Below are 14,603 nucleotides of genomic sequence, written 5' to 3'. Positions count from 1 at the left end.
GTTAGGTTAGGTTAGGTTAGGTTAGGTTAGGTTAGGTTAGGTTAGGTTAGGTTAGGTTAGGTTAGGTTAGGTTAGGTTAGGTTAGGTTAGGTTAGGTTAGGTTAGGTTAGGTTAGGTTAGGTTAGGTTAGGTTAGGTTAGGTTAGGTTAGGTTAGGTTAGGTTAGGTTAGGTTAGGTTAGGTTAGGTTAGGTTAGGTTAGGTTAGGTTAGGTTAGGTTAGGTTAGGTTAGGTTAGGTTAGGTTAGGTTAGGTTAGGTTAGGTTAGGTTAGGTTAGGTTAGGTTAGGTTAGGTTAGGTTAGGTTAGGTTAGGTTAGGTTAGGTTAGGTTAGGTTAGGTTAGGTTAGGTTAGGTTAGGTTAGGTTAGGTTAGGTTAGGTTAGGTTAGGTTAGGTTAGGTTAGGTTAGGTTAGGTTAGGTTAGGTTAGGTTAGGTTAGGTTAGGTTAGGTTAGGTTAGGTTAGGTTAGGTTAGGTTAGGTTAGGTTAGGTTAGGTTAGGTTAGGTTAGGTTAGGTTAGGTTAGGTTAGGTTAGGTTAGGTTAGGTTAGGTTAGGTTAGGTTAGGTTAGGTTAGGTTAGGTTAGGTTAGGTTAGGTTAGGTTAGGTTAGGTTAGGTTAGGTTAGGTTAGGTTAGGTTAGGTTAGGTTAGGTTAGGTTAGGTTAGGTTAGGTTAGGTTAGGTTAGGTTAGGTTAGGTTAGGTTAGGTTAGGTTAGGTTAGGTTAGGTTAGGTTAGGTTAGGTTAGGTTAGGTTAGGTTAGGTTAGGTTAGGTTAGGTTAGGTTAGGTTAGGTTAGGTTAGGTTAGGTTAGGTTAGGTTAGGTTAGGTTAGGTTAGGTTAGGTTAGGTTAGGTTAGGTTAGGTTAGGTTAGGTTAGGTTAGGTTAGGTTAGGTTAGGTTAGGTTAGGTTAGGTTAGGTTAGGTTAGGTTAGGTTAGGTTAGGTTAGGTTAGGTTAGGTTAGGTTAGGTTAGGTTAGGTTAGGTTAGGTTAGGTTAGGTTAGGTTAGGTTAGGTTAGGTTAGGTTAGGTTAGGTTAGGTTAGGTTAGGTTAGGTTAGGTTAGGTTAGGTTAGGTTAGGTTAGGTTAGGTTAGGTTAGGTTAGGTTAGGTTAGGTTAGGTTAGGTTAGGTTAGGTTAGGTTAGGTTAGGTTAGGTTAGGTTAGGTTAGGTTAGGTTAGGTTAGGTTAGGTTAGGTTAGGTTAGGTTAGGTTAGGTTAGGTTAGGTTAGGTTAGGTTAGGTTAGGTTAGGTTAGGTTAGGTTAGGTTAGGTTAGGTTAGGTTAGGTTAGGTTAGGTTAGGTTAGGTTAGGTTAGGTTAGGTTAGGTTAGGTTAGGTTAGGTTAGGTTAGGTTAGGTTAGGTTAGGTTAGGTTAGGTTAGGTTAGGTTAGGTTAGGTTAGGTTAGGTTAGGTTAGGTTAGGTTAGGTTAGGTTAGGTTAGGTTAGGTTAGGTTAGGTTAGGTTAGGTTAGGTTAGGTTAGGTTAGGTTAGGTTAGGTTAGGTTAGGTTAGGTTAGGTTAGGTTAGGTTAGGTTAGGTTAGGTTAGGTTAGGTTAGGTTAGGTTAGGTTAGGTTAGGTTAGGTTAGGTTAGGTTAGGTTAGGTTAGGTTAGGTTAGGTTAGGTTATAGGGTCTATTCTCGGTCGATTTCGTTCAAATTTGGCATAGGGGCTTTTTTTTACCTGATCTATCTATGGTCTTTCGCTTTTGGTATTGAATCGCCCTGCGTCTGGTACCTCCCATACATTTTTTTTGAAAATTTACGGTTTTTAATTTTTTATTAAAAACTTATAATAATTAGGTGTTTGGTTTCTACCCTACCCCAAAATTTCAATAATTGCGCATCGAATGACGTTTTTTACATTAAAATTGGATAATAAATAAAGATTTTAGACCCGGGTTAGATTATTTTAGCATTTTTTTATATTTTTTTTTAGCGTCCAAAAATTTTGAAAAAAATATATAAGGTAGGCATGCCGTACCTCGTGCACCTACTACGTGGTGCCGATAGCTCGAATTTCAAGTCCATTTTTTTTTATCTCTTACCGTTTTTGAGATATTAATTTTTTAGAGGTAAAAATATAGAGAAACATTGCTATTACCTTCATCAGGCGCCTCGACCGAATTTGTATGGAAAAAGTTAATTCCGACTCGAACTTGACCGAAATTCAGTTTGAGGAAAAATTCTGTATCTTCTAAACGGCTGGTCCGATTTTGATAGGACTTTCAACATTGGTCATGGGATGGAAAATGTAGATTGACGCATCTGTCAAAACTGTCAAAATTGACAGTTTGACAGTTTTTGTCATTTTTACTGAAAATTAACATGTTTTGTTATTGTTTGGTACTAAGTGACATAGTTTAATGTACATAGTGTTGTTTGACATATCTGTCAAATTTGACAGTTTGACGGTTTTTGCCATTTTCAGTGAAAATTCTCATTTTGGGATATAATTTAGCACCAAGTGACATTGTTAAGTGTAGATTTATACTATCTGTCAAATCTGTCAAAATTGACATTTTGTGAAATTTTGACAGTTTTGGGTCCAAAATCGAAACGGCTGGTCCGATTTTGATAGGAACTTCAACAGTAGTCATGGGATGGAAAATGTAGTTTGACACATCTGTCAAAAATGTCAAAATTGACAGTTTGACAGTTTTTGTCATTTTTAGTGAAAATTAACATGTTTTGTTAAAGTTTGGTACTAAGTGACATAGTTTAATGTACTTAGTGTTGTTTGACATATCTGTCAAATTTGACAGTTTGACAGTTTTTGCCATTTTCAGTGAAAATTCTCATTTTGGGATATAATTTAGCACCAAGTGACATTGTTAAGTGTAGATTTATACTATCTGTCAAATCTGTCAAAATTGACATTTTGTGAAATTTTGACAGTTTTGGGTCCAAAATCGAAACGGCTGGTCCGATTTTGATAGGAACTTCAACACTAGTCATGGGATGGAAAATGTAGTTTGACACATCTGTCAAAAATGTCAAAATTGACAGTTTGACAGTTTTGGTCATTTTTAGTGAAAATTAACATGTTTTGTTAAAGTTTGGTACTAAGTGACATAGTTTAATGTACTTAGTGTTGTTTCACATATCTGTCAAATTTGACAGTTTGACAGTTTTTGCCATTTTCAGTGAAAATTCTCATTTTGGGATATAATTTAGCACCAAGTGACATTGTTAAGTGTAGATTTATACTATCTGTCAAATCTGTCAAAATTGACATTTTGTGAAATTTTGACAGTTTTGGGTCCAAAATCGAAACGGCTTGTCCGATTTTGATAGGACCTTCAACATTAGTCATGGGATGGAAAAAGAAAAATGGAAAACCTATTAGGTTAGGTTAGGTTAGGTTAGGTTAGGTTAGGTTAGGTTAGGTTAGGTTAGGTTAGGTTAGGTTAGGTTAGGTTAGGTTAGGTTAGGTTAGGTTAGGTTAGGTTAGGTTAGGTTAGGTTAGGTTAGGTTAGGTTAGGTTAGGTTAGGTTAGGTTAGGTTAGGTTAGGTTAGGTTAGGTTAGGTTAGGTTAGGTTAGGTTAGGTTAGGTTAGGTTAGGTTAGGTTAGGTTAGGTTAGGTTAGGTTAGGTTAGGTTAGGTTAGGTTAGGTTAGGTTAGGTTAGGTTAGGTTAGGTTAGGTTAGGTTAGGTTAGGTTAGGTTAGGTTAGGTTAGGTTAGGTTAGGTTAGGTTAGGTTAGGTTAGGTTAGGTTAGGTTAGGTTAGGTTAGGTTAGGTTAGGTTAGGTTAGGTTAGGTTAGGTTAGGTTAGGTTAGGTTAGGTTAGGTTAGGTTAGGTTAGGTTAGGTTAGGTTAGGTTAGGTTAGGTTAGGTTAGGTTAGGTTAGGTTAGGTTAGGTTAGGTTAGGTTAGGTTAGGTTAGGTTAGGTTAGGTTAGGTTAGGTTAGGTTAGGTTAGGTTAGGTTAGGTTAGGTTAGGTTAGGTTAGGTTAGGTTAGGTTAGGTTAGGTTAGGTTAGGTTAGGTTAGGTTAGGTTAGGTTAGGTTAGGTTAGGTTAGGTTAGGTTAGGTTAGGTTAGGTTAGGTTAGGTTAGGTTAGGTTAGGTTAGGTTAGGTTAGGTTAGGTTAGGTTAGGTTAGGTTAGGTTAGGTTAGGTTAGGTTAGGTTAGGTTAGGTTAGGTTAGGTTAGGTTAGGTTAGGTTAGGTTAGGTTAGGTTAGGTTAGGTTAGGTTAGGTTAGGTTAGGTTAGGTTAGGTTAGGTTAGGTTAGGTTAGGTTAGGTTAGGTTAGGTTAGGTTAGGTTAGGTTAGGTTAGGTTAGGTTAGGTTAGGTTAGGTTAGGTTAGGTTAGGTTAGGTTAGGTTAGGTTAGGTTAGGTTAGGTTAGGTTAGGTTAGGTTAGGTTAGGTTAGGTTAGGTTAGGTTAGGTTAGGTTAGGTTAGGTTAGGTTAGGTTAGGTTAGGTTAGGTTAGGTTAGGTTAGGTTAGGTTAGGTTAGGTTAGGTTAGGTTAGGTTAGGTTAGGTTAGGTTAGGTTAGGTTAGGTTAGGTTAGGTTAGGTTAGGTTAGGTTAGGTTAGGTTAGGTTAGGTTAGGTTAGGTTAGGTTAGGTTAGGTTAGGTTAGGTTAGGTTAGGTTAGGTTAGGTTAGGTTAGGTTAGGTTAGGTTAGGTTAGGTTAGGTTAGGTTAGGTTAGGTTAGGTTAGGTTAGGTTAGGTTAGGTTAGGTTAGGTTAGGTTAGGTTAGGTTAGGTTAGGTTAGGTTAGGTTAGGTTAGGTTAGGTTAGGTTAGGTTAGGTTAGGTTAGGTTAGGTTAGGTTAGGTTAGGTTAGGTTAGGTTAGGTTAGGTTAGGTTAGGTTAGGTTAGGTTAGGTTAGGTTAGGTTAGGTTAGGTTAGGTTAGGTTAGGTTAGGTTAGGTTAGGTTAGGTTAGGTTAGGTTAGGTTAGGTTAGGTTAGGTTAGGTTAGGTTAGGTTAGGTTAGGTTAGGTTAGGTTAGGTTAGGTTAGGTTAGGTTAGGTTAGGTTAGGTTAGGTTAGGTTAGGTTAGGTTAGGTTAGGTTAGGTTAGGTTAGGTTAGGTTAGGTTAGGTTAGGTTAGGTTAGGTTAGGTTAGGTTAGGTTAGGTTAGGTTAGGTTAGGTTAGGTTAGGTTAGGTTAGGTTAGGTTAGGTTAGGTTAGGTTAGGTTAGGTTAGGTTAGGTTAGGTTAGGTTAGGTTAGGTTAGGTTAGGTTAGGTTAGGTTAGGTTAGGTTAGGTTAGGTTAGGTTAGGTTAGGTTAGGTTAGGTTAGGTTAGGTTAGGTTAGGTTAGGTTAGGTTAGGTTAGGTTAGGTTAGGTTAGGTTAGGTTAGGTTAGGTTAGGTTAGGTTAGGTTAGGTTAGGTTAGGTTAGGTTAGGTTAGGTTAGGTTAGGTTAGGTTAGGTTAGGTTAGGTTAGGTTAGGTTAGGTTAGGTTAGGTTAGGTTAGGTTAGGTTAGGTTAGGTTAGGTTAGGTTAGGTTAGGTTAGGTTAGGTTAGGTTAGGTTAGGTTAGGTTAGGTTAGGTTAGGTTAGGTTAGGTTAGGTTAGGTTAGGTTAGGTTAGGTTAGGTTAGGTTAGGTTAGGTTAGGTTAGGTTAGGTTAGGTTAGGTTAGGTTAGGTTAGGTTAGGTTAGGTTAGGTTAGGTTAGGTTAGGTTAGGTTAGGTTAGGTTAGGTTAGGTTAGGTTAGGTTAGGTTAGGTTAGGTTAGGTTAGGTTAGGTTAGGTTAGGTTAGGTTAGGTTAGGTTAGGTTAGGTTAGGTTAGGTTAGGTTAGGTTAGGTTAGGTTAGGTTAGGTTAGGTTAGGTTAGGTTAGGTTAGGTTAGGTTAGGTTAGGTTAGGTTAGGTTAGGTTAGGTTAGGTTAGGTTAGGTTAGGTTAGGTTAGGTTAGGTTAGGTTAGGTTAGGTTAGGTTAGGTTAGGTTAGGTTAGGTTAGGTTAGGTTAGGTTAGGTTAGGTTAGGTTAGGTTAGGTTAGGTTAGGTTAGGTTAGGTTAGGTTAGGTTAGGTTAGGTTAGGTTAGGTTAGGTTAGGTTAGGTTAGGTTAGGTTAGGTTAGGTTAGGTTAGGTTAGGTTAGGTTAGGTTAGGTTAGGTTAGGTTAGGTTAGGTTAGGTTAGGTTAGGTTAGGTTAGGTTAGGTTAGGTTAGGTTAGGTTAGGTTAGGTTAGGTTAGGTTAGGTTAGGTTAGGTTAGGTTAGGTTAGGTTAGGTTAGGTTAGGTTAGGTTAGGTTAGGTTAGGTTAGGTTAGGTTAGGTTAGGTTAGGTTAGGTTAGGTTAGGTTAGGTTAGGTTAGGTTAGGTTAGGTTAGGTTAGGTTAGGTTAGGTTAGGTTAGGTTAGGTTAGGTTAGGTTAGGTTAGGTTAGGTTAGGTTAGGTTAGGTTAGGTTAGGTTAGGTTAGGTTAGGTTAGGTTAGGTTAGGTTAGGTTAGGTTAGGTTAGGTTAGGTTAGGTTAGGTTAGGTTAGGTTAGGTTAGGTTAGGTTAGGTTAGGTTAGGTTAGGTTAGGTTAGGTTAGGTTAGGTTAGGTTAGGTTAGGTTAGGTTAGGTTAGGTTAGGTTAGGTTAGGTTAGGTTAGGTTAGGTTAGGTTAGGTTAGGTTAGGTTAGGTTAGGTTAGGTTAGGTTAGGTTAGGTTAGGTTAGGTTAGGTTAGGTTAGGTTAGGTTAGGTTAGGTTAGGTTAGGTTAGGTTAGGTTAGGTTAGGTTAGGTTAGGTTAGGTTAGGTTAGGTTAGGTTAGGTTAGGTTAGGTTAGGTTAGGTTAGGTTAGGTTAGGTTAGGTTAGGTTAGGTTAGGTTAGGTTAGGTTAGGTTAGGTTAGGTTAGGTTAGGTTAGGTTAGGTTAGGTTAGGTTAGGTTAGGTTAGGTTAGGTTAGGTTAGGTTAGGTTAGGTTAGGTTAGGTTAGGTTAGGTTAGGTTAGGTTAGGTTAGGTTAGGTTAGGTTAGGTTAGGTTAGGTTAGGTTAGGTTAGGTTAGGTTAGGTTAGGTTAGGTTAGGTTAGGTTAGGTTAGGTTAGGTTAGGTTAGGTTAGGTTAGGTTAGGTTAGGTTAGGTTAGGTTAGGTTAGGTTAGGTTAGGTTAGGTTAGGTTAGGTTAGGTTAGGTTAGGTTAGGTTAGGTTAGGTTAGGTTAGGTTAGGTTAGGTTAGGTTAGGTTAGGTTAGGTTAGGTTAGGTTAGGTTAGGTTAGGTTAGGTTAGGTTAGGTTAGGTTAGGTTAGGTTAGGTTAGGTTAGGTTAGGTTAGGTTAGGTTAGGTTAGGTTAGGTTAGGTTAGGTTAGGTTAGGTTAGGTTAGGTTAGGTTAGGTTAGGTTAGGTTAGGTTAGGTTAGGTTAGGTTAGGTTAGGTTAGGTTAGGTTAGGTTAGGTTAGGTTAGGTTAGGTTAGGTTAGGTTAGGTTAGGTTAGGTTAGGTTAGGTTAGGTTAGGTTAGGTTAGGTTAGGTTAGGTTAGGTTAGGTTAGGTTAGGTTAGGTTAGGTTAGGTTAGGTTAGGTTAGGTTAGGTTAGGTTAGGTTAGGTTAGGTTAGGTTAGGTTAGGTTAGGTTAGGTTAGGTTAGGTTAGGTTAGGTTAGGTTAGGTTAGGTTAGGTTAGGTTAGGTTAGGTTAGGTTAGGTTAGGTTAGGTTAGGTTAGGTTAGGTTAGGTTAGGTTAGGTTAGGTTAGGTTAGGTTAGGTTAGGTTAGGTTAGGTTAGGTTAGGTTAGGTTAGGTTAGGTTAGGTTAGGTTAGGTTAGGTTAGGTTAGGTTAGGTTAGGTTAGGTTAGGTTAGGTTAGGTTAGGTTAGGTTAGGTTAGGTTAGGTTAGGTTAGGTTAGGTTAGGTTAGGTTAGGTTAGGTTAGGTTAGGTTAGGTTAGGTTAGGTTAGGTTAGGTTAGGTTAGGTTAGGTTAGGTTAGGTTAGGTTAGGTTAGGTTAGGTTAGGTTAGGTTAGGTTAGGTTAGGTTAGGTTAGGTTAGGTTAGGTTAGGTTAGGTTAGGTTAGGTTAGGTTAGGTTAGGTTAGGTTAGGTTAGGTTAGGTTAGGTTAGGTTAGGTTAGGTTAGGTTAGGTTAGGTTAGGTTAGGTTAGGTTAGGTTAGGTTAGGTTAGGTTAGGTTAGGTTAGGTTAGGTTAGGTTAGGTTAGGTTAGGTTAGGTTAGGTTAGGTTAGGTTAGGTTAGGTTAGGTTAGGTTAGGTTAGGTTAGGTTAGGTTAGGTTAGGTTAGGTTAGGTTAGGTTAGGTTAGGTTAGGTTAGGTTAGGTTAGGTTAGGTTAGGTTAGGTTAGGTTAGGTTAGGTTAGGTTAGGTTAGGTTAGGTTAGGTTAGGTTAGGTTAGGTTAGGTTAGGTTAGGTTAGGTTAGGTTAGGTTAGGTTAGGTTAGGTTAGGTTAGGTTAGGTTAGGTTAGGTTAGGTTAGGTTAGGTTAGGTTAGGTTAGGTTAGGTTAGGTTAGGTTAGGTTAGGTTAGGTTAGGTTAGGTTAGGTTAGGTTAGGTTAGGTTAGGTTAGGTTAGGTTAGGTTAGGTTAGGTTAGGTTAGGTTAGGTTAGGTTAGGTTAGGTTAGGTTAGGTTAGGTTAGGTTAGGTTAGGTTAGGTTAGGTTAGGTTAGGTTAGGTTAGGTTAGGTTAGGTTAGGTTAGGTTAGGTTAGGTTAGGTTAGGTTAGGTTAGGTTAGGTTAGGTTAGGTTAGGTTAGGTTAGGTTAGGTTAGGTTAGGTTAGGTTAGGTTAGGTTAGGTTAGGTTAGGTTAGGTTAGGTTAGGTTAGGTTAGGTTAGGTTAGGTTAGGTTAGGTTAGGTTAGGTTAGGTTAGGTTAGGTTAGGTTAGGTTAGGTTAGGTTAGGTTAGGTTAGGTTAGGTTAGGTTAGGTTAGGTTAGGTTAGGTTAGGTTAGGTTAGGTTAGGTTAGGTTAGGTTAGGTTAGGTTAGGTTAGGTTAGGTTAGGTTAGGTTAGGTTAGGTTAGGTTAGGTTAGGTTAGGTTAGGTTAGGTTAGGTTAGGTTAGGTTAGGTTAGGTTAGGTTAGGTTAGGTTAGGTTAGGTTAGGTTAGGTTAGGTTAGGTTAGGTTAGGTTAGGTTAGGTTAGGTTAGGTTAGGTTAGGTTAGGTTAGGTTAGGTTAGGTTAGGTTAGGTTAGGTTAGGTTAGGTTAGGTTAGGTTAGGTTAGGTTAGGTTAGGTTAGGTTAGGTTAGGTTAGGTTAGGTTAGGTTAGGTTAGGTTAGGTTAGGTTAGGTTAGGTTAGGTTAGGTTAGGTTAGGTTAGGTTAGGTTAGGTTAGGTTAGGTTAGGTTAGGTTAGGTTAGGTTAGGTTAGGTTAGGTTAGGTTAGGTTAGGTTAGGTTAGGTTAGGTTAGGTTAGGTTAGGTTAGGTTAGGTTAGGTTAGGTTAGGTTAGGTTAGGTTAGGTTAGGTTAGGTTAGGTTAGGTTAGGTTAGGTTAGGTTAGGTTAGGTTAGGTTAGGTTAGGTTAGGTTAGGTTAGGTTAGGTTAGGTTAGGTTAGGTTAGGTTAGGTTAGGTTAGGTTAGGTTAGGTTAGGTTAGGTTAGGTTAGGTTAGGTTAGGTTAGGTTAGGTTAGGTTAGGTTAGGTTAGGTTAGGTTAGGTTAGGTTAGGTTAGGTTAGGTTAGGTTAGGTTAGGTTAGGTTAGGTTAGGTTAGGTTAGGTTAGGTTAGGTTAGGTTAGGTTAGGTTAGGTTAGGTTAGGTTAGGTTAGGTTAGGTTAGGTTAGGTTAGGTTAGGTTAGGTTAGGTTAGGTTAGGTTAGGTTAGGTTAGGTTAGGTTAGGTTAGGTTAGGTTAGGTTAGGTTAGGTTAGGTTAGGTTAGGTTAGGTTAGGTTAGGTTAGGTTAGGTTAGGTTAGGTTAGGTTAGGTTAGGTTAGGTTAGGTTAGGTTAGGTTAGGTTAGGTTAGGTTAGGTTAGGTTAGGTTAGGTTAGGTTAGGTTAGGTTAGGTTAGGTTAGGTTAGGTTAGGTTAGGTTAGGTTAGGTTAGGTTAGGTTAGGTTAGGTTAGGTTAGGTTAGGTTAGGTTAGGTTAGGTTAGGTTAGGTTAGGTTAGGTTAGGTTAGGTTAGGTTAGGTTAGGTTAGGTTAGGTTAGGTTAGGTTAGGTTAGGTTAGGTTAGGTTAGGTTAGGTTAGGTTAGGTTAGGTTAGGTTAGGTTAGGTTAGGTTAGGTTAGGTTAGGTTAGGTTAGGTTAGGTTAGGTTAGGTTAGGTTAGGTTAGGTTAGGTTAGGTTAGGTTAGGTTAGGTTAGGTTAGGTTAGGTTAGGTTAGGTTAGGTTAGGTTAGGTTAGGTTAGGTTAGGTTAGGTTAGGTTAGGTTAGGTTAGGTTAGGTTAGGTTAGGTTAGGTTAGGTTAGGTTAGGTTAGGTTAGGTTAGGTTAGGTTAGGTTAGGTTAGGTTAGGTTAGGTTAGGTTAGGTTAGGTTAGGTTAGGTTAGGTTAGGTTAGGTTAGGTTAGGTTAGGTTAGGTTAGGTTAGGTTAGGTTAGGTTAGGTTAGGTTAGGTTAGGTTAGGTTAGGTTAGGTTAGGTTAGGTTAGGTTAGGTTAGGTTAGGTTAGGTTAGGTTAGGTTAGGTTAGGTTAGGTTAGGTTAGGTTAGGTTAGGTTAGGTTAGGTTAGGTTAGGTTAGGTTAGGTTAGGTTAGGTTAGGTTAGGTTAGGTTAGGTTAGGTTAGGTTAGGTTAGGTTAGGTTAGGTTAGGTTAGGTTAGGTTAGGTTAGGTTAGGTTAGGTTAGGTTAGGTTAGGTTAGGTTAGGTTAGGTTAGGTTAGGTTAGGTTAGGTTAGGTTAGGTTAGGTTAGGTTAGGTTAGGTTAGGTTAGGTTAGGTTAGGTTAGGTTAGGTTAGGTTAGGTTAGGTTAGGTTAGGTTAGGTTAGGTTAGGTTAGGTTAGGTTAGGTTAGGTTAGGTTAGGTTAGGTTAGGTTAGGTTAGGTTAGGTTAGGTTAGGTTAGGTTAGGTTAGGTTAGGTTAGGTTAGGTTAGGTTAGGTTAGGTTAGGTTAGGTTAGGTTAGGTTAGGTTAGGTTAGGTTAGGTTAGGTTAGGTTAGGTTAGGTTAGGTTAGGTTAGGTTAGGTTAGGTTAGGTTAGGTTAGGTTAGGTTAGGTTAGGTTAGGTTAGGTTAGGTTAGGTTAGGTTAGGTTAGGTTAGGTTAGGTTAGGTTAGGTTAGGTTAGGTTAGGTTAGGTTAGGTTAGGTTAGGTTAGGTTAGGTTAGGTTAGGTTAGGTTAGGTTAGGTTAGGTTAGGTTAGGTTAGGTTAGGTTAGGTTAGGTTAGGTTAGGTTAGGTTAGGTTAGGTTAGGTTAGGTTAGGTTAGGTTAGGTTAGGTTAGGTTAGGTTAGGTTAGGTTAGGTTAGGTTAGGTTAGGTTAGGTTAGGTTAGGTTAGGTTAGGTTAGGTTAGGTTAGGTTAGGTTAGGTTAGGTTAGGTTAGGTTAGGTTAGGTTAGGTTAGGTTAGGTTAGGTTAGGTTAGGTTAGGTTAGGTTAGGTTAGGTTAGGTTAGGTTAGGTTAGGTTAGGTTAGGTTAGGTTAGGTTAGGTTAGGTTAGGTTAGGTTAGGTTAGGTTAGGTTAGGTTAGGTTAGGTTAGGTTAGGTTAGGTTAGGTTAGGTTAGGTTAGGTTAGGTTAGGTTAGGTTAGGTTAGGTTAGGTTAGGTTAGGTTAGGTTAGGTTAGGTTAGGTTAGGTTAGGTTAGGTTAGGTTAGGTTAGGTTAGGTTAGGTTAGGTTAGGTTAGGTTAGGTTAGGTTAGGTTAGGTTAGGTTAGGTTAGGTTAGGTTAGGTTAGGTTAGGTTAGGTTAGGTTAGGTTAGGTTAGGTTAGGTTAGGTTAGGTTAGGTTAGGTTAGGTTAGGTTAGGTTAGGTTAGGTTAGGTTAGGTTAGGTTAGGTTAGGTTAGGTTAGGTTAGGTTAGGTTAGGTTAGGTTAGGTTAGGTTAGGTTAGGTTAGGTTAGGTTAGGTTAGGTTAGGTTAGGTTAGGTTAGGTTAGGTTAGGTTAGGTTAGGTTAGGTTAGGTTAGGTTAGGTTAGGTTAGGTTAGGTTAGGTTAGGTTAGGTTAGGTTAGGTTAGGTTAGGTTAGGTTAGGTTAGGTTAGGTTAGGTTAGGTTAGGTTAGGTTAGGTTAGGTTAGGTTAGGTTAGGTTAGGTTAGGTTAGGTTAGGTTAGGTTAGGTTAGGTTAGGTTAGGTTAGGTTAGGTTAGGTTAGGTTAGGTTAGGTTAGGTTAGGTTAGGTTAGGTTAGGTTAGGTTAGGTTAGGTTAGGTTAGGTTAGGTTAGGTTAGGTTAGGTTAGGTTAGGTTAGGTTAGGTTAGGTTAGGTTAGGTTAGGTTAGGTTAGGTTAGGTTAGGTTAGGTTAGGTTAGGTTAGGTTAGGTTAGGTTAGGTTAGGTTAGGTTAGGTTAGGTTAGGTTAGGTTAGGTTAGGTTAGGTTAGGTTAGGTTAGGTTAGGTTAGGTTAGGTTAGGTTAGGTTAGGTTAGGTTAGGTTAGGTTAGGTTAGGTTAGGTTAGGTTAGGTTAGGTTAGGTTAGGTTAGGTTAGGTTAGGTTAGGTTAGGTTAGGTTAGGTTAGGTTAGGTTAGGTTAGGTTAGGTTAGGTTAGGTTAGGTTAGGTTAGGTTAGGTTAGGTTAGGTTAGGTTAGGTTAGGTTAGGTTAGGTTAGGTTAGGTTAGGTTAGGTTAGGTTAGGTTAGGTTAGGTTAGGTTAGGTTAGGTTAGGTTAGGTTAGGTTAGGTTAGGTTAGGTTAGGTTAGGTTAGGTTAGGTTAGGTTAGGTTAGGTTAGGTTAGGTTAGGTTAGGTTAGGTTAGGTTAGGTTAGGTTAGGTTAGGTTAGGTTAGGTTAGGTTAGGTTAGGTTAGGTTAGGTTAGGTTAGGTTAGGTTAGGTTAGGTTAGGTTAGGTTAGGTTAGGTTAGGTTAGGTTAGGTTAGGTTAGGTTAGGTTAGGTTAGGTTAGGTTAGGTTAGGTTAGGTTAGGTTAGGTTAGGTTAGGTTAGGTTAGGTTAGGTTAGGTTAGGTTAGGTTAGGTTAGGTTAGGTTAGGTTAGGTTAGGTTAGGTTAGGTTAGGTTAGGTTAGGTTAGGTTAGGTTAGGTTAGGTTAGGTTAGGTTAGGTTAGGTTAGGTTAGGTTAGGTTAGGTTAGGTTAGGTTAGGTTAGGTTAGGTTAGGTTAGGTTAGGTTAGGTTAGGTTAGGTTAGGTTAGGTTAGGTTAGGTTAGGTTAGGTTAGGTTAGGTTAGGTTAGGTTAGGTTAGGTTAGGTTAGGTTAGGTTAGGTTAGGTTAGGTTAGGTTAGGTTAGGTTAGGTTAGGTTAGGTTAGGTTAGGTTAGGTTAGGTTAGGTTAGGTTAGGTTAGGTTAGGTTAGGTTAGGTTAGGTTAGGTTAGGTTAGGTTAGGTTAGGTTAGGTTAGGTTAGGTTAGGTTAGGTTAGGTTAGGTTAGGTTAGGTTAGGTTAGGTTAGGTTAGGTTAGGTTAGGTTAGGTTAGGTTAGGTTAGGTTAGGTTAGGTTAGGTTAGGTTAGGTTAGGTTAGGTTAGGTTAGGTTAGGTTAGGTTAGGTTAGGTTAGGTTAGGTTAGGTTAGGTTAGGTTAGGTTAGGTTAGGTTAGGTTAGGTTAGGTTAGGTTAGGTTAGGTTAGGTTAGGTTAGGTTAGGTTAGGTTAGGTTAGGTTAGGTTAGGTTAGGTTAGGTTAGGTTAGGTTAGGTTAGGTTAGGTTAGGTTAGGTTAGGTTAGGTTAGGTTAGGTTAGGTTAGGTTAGGTTAGGTTAGGTTAGGTTAGGTTAGGTTAGGTTAGGTTAGGTTAGGTTAGGTTAGGTTAGGTTAGGTTAGGTTAGGTTAGGTTAGGTTAGGTTAGGTTAGGTTAGGTTAGGTTAGGTTAGGTTAGGTTAGGTTAGGTTAGGTTAGGTTAGGTTAGGTTAGGTTAGGTTAGGTTAGGTTAGGTTAGGTTAGGTTAGGTTAGGTTAGGTTAGGTTAGGTTAGGTTAGGTTAGGTTAGGTTAGGTTAGGTTAGGTTAGGTTAGGTTAGGTTAGGTTAGGTTAGGTTAGGTTAGGTTAGGTTAGGTTAGGTTAGGTTAGGTTAGGTTAGGTTAGGTTAGGTTAGGTTAGGTTAGGTTAGGTTAGGTTAGGTTAGGTTAGGTTAGGTTAGGTTAGGTTAGGTTAGGTTAGGTTAGGTTAGGTTAGGTTAGGTTAGGTTAGGTTAGGTTAGGTTAGGTTAGGTTAGGTTAGGTTAGGTTAGGTTAGGTTAGGTTAGGTTAGGTTAGGTTAGGTTAGGTTAGGTTAGGTTAGGTTAGGTTAGGTTAGGTTAGGTTAGGTTAGGTTAGGTTAGGTTAGGTTAGGTTAGGTTAGGTTAGGTTAGGTTAGGTTAGGTTAGGTTAGGTTAGGTTAGGTTAGGTTAGGTTAGGTTAGGTTAGGTTAGGTTAGGTTAGGTTAGGTTAGGTTAGGTTAGGTTAGGTTAGGTTAGGTTAGGTTAGGTTAGGTTAGGTTAGGTTAGGTTAGGTTAGGTTAGGTTAGGTTAGGTTAGGTTAGGTTAGGTTAGGTTAGGTTAGGTTAGGTTAGGTTAGGTTAGGTTAGGTTAGGTTAGGTTAGGTTAGGTTAGGTTAGGTTAGGTTAGGTTAGGTTAGGTTAGGTTAGGTTAGGTAGGTTAGGTTAGGTTAGGTTAGGTTAGGTTAGGTTAGGTTAGGTTAGGTTAGGTTAGGTTAGGTTAGGTTAGGTTAGGTTAGGTTAGGTTAGGTTAGGTTAGGTTAGGTTAGGTTAGGTTAG

This window comes from Cydia strobilella, chromosome 26 (genome assembly GCF_947568885.1).
Source record: "Cydia strobilella chromosome 26, ilCydStro3.1, whole genome shotgun sequence".
NCBI classification, from domain to species: Eukaryota; Metazoa; Arthropoda; class Insecta; order Lepidoptera; family Tortricidae; genus Cydia; species Cydia strobilella.
The sequence above is the reverse complement of the archived record's forward strand: the minus strand, read 5'-3'. Positions refer to the sequence as shown.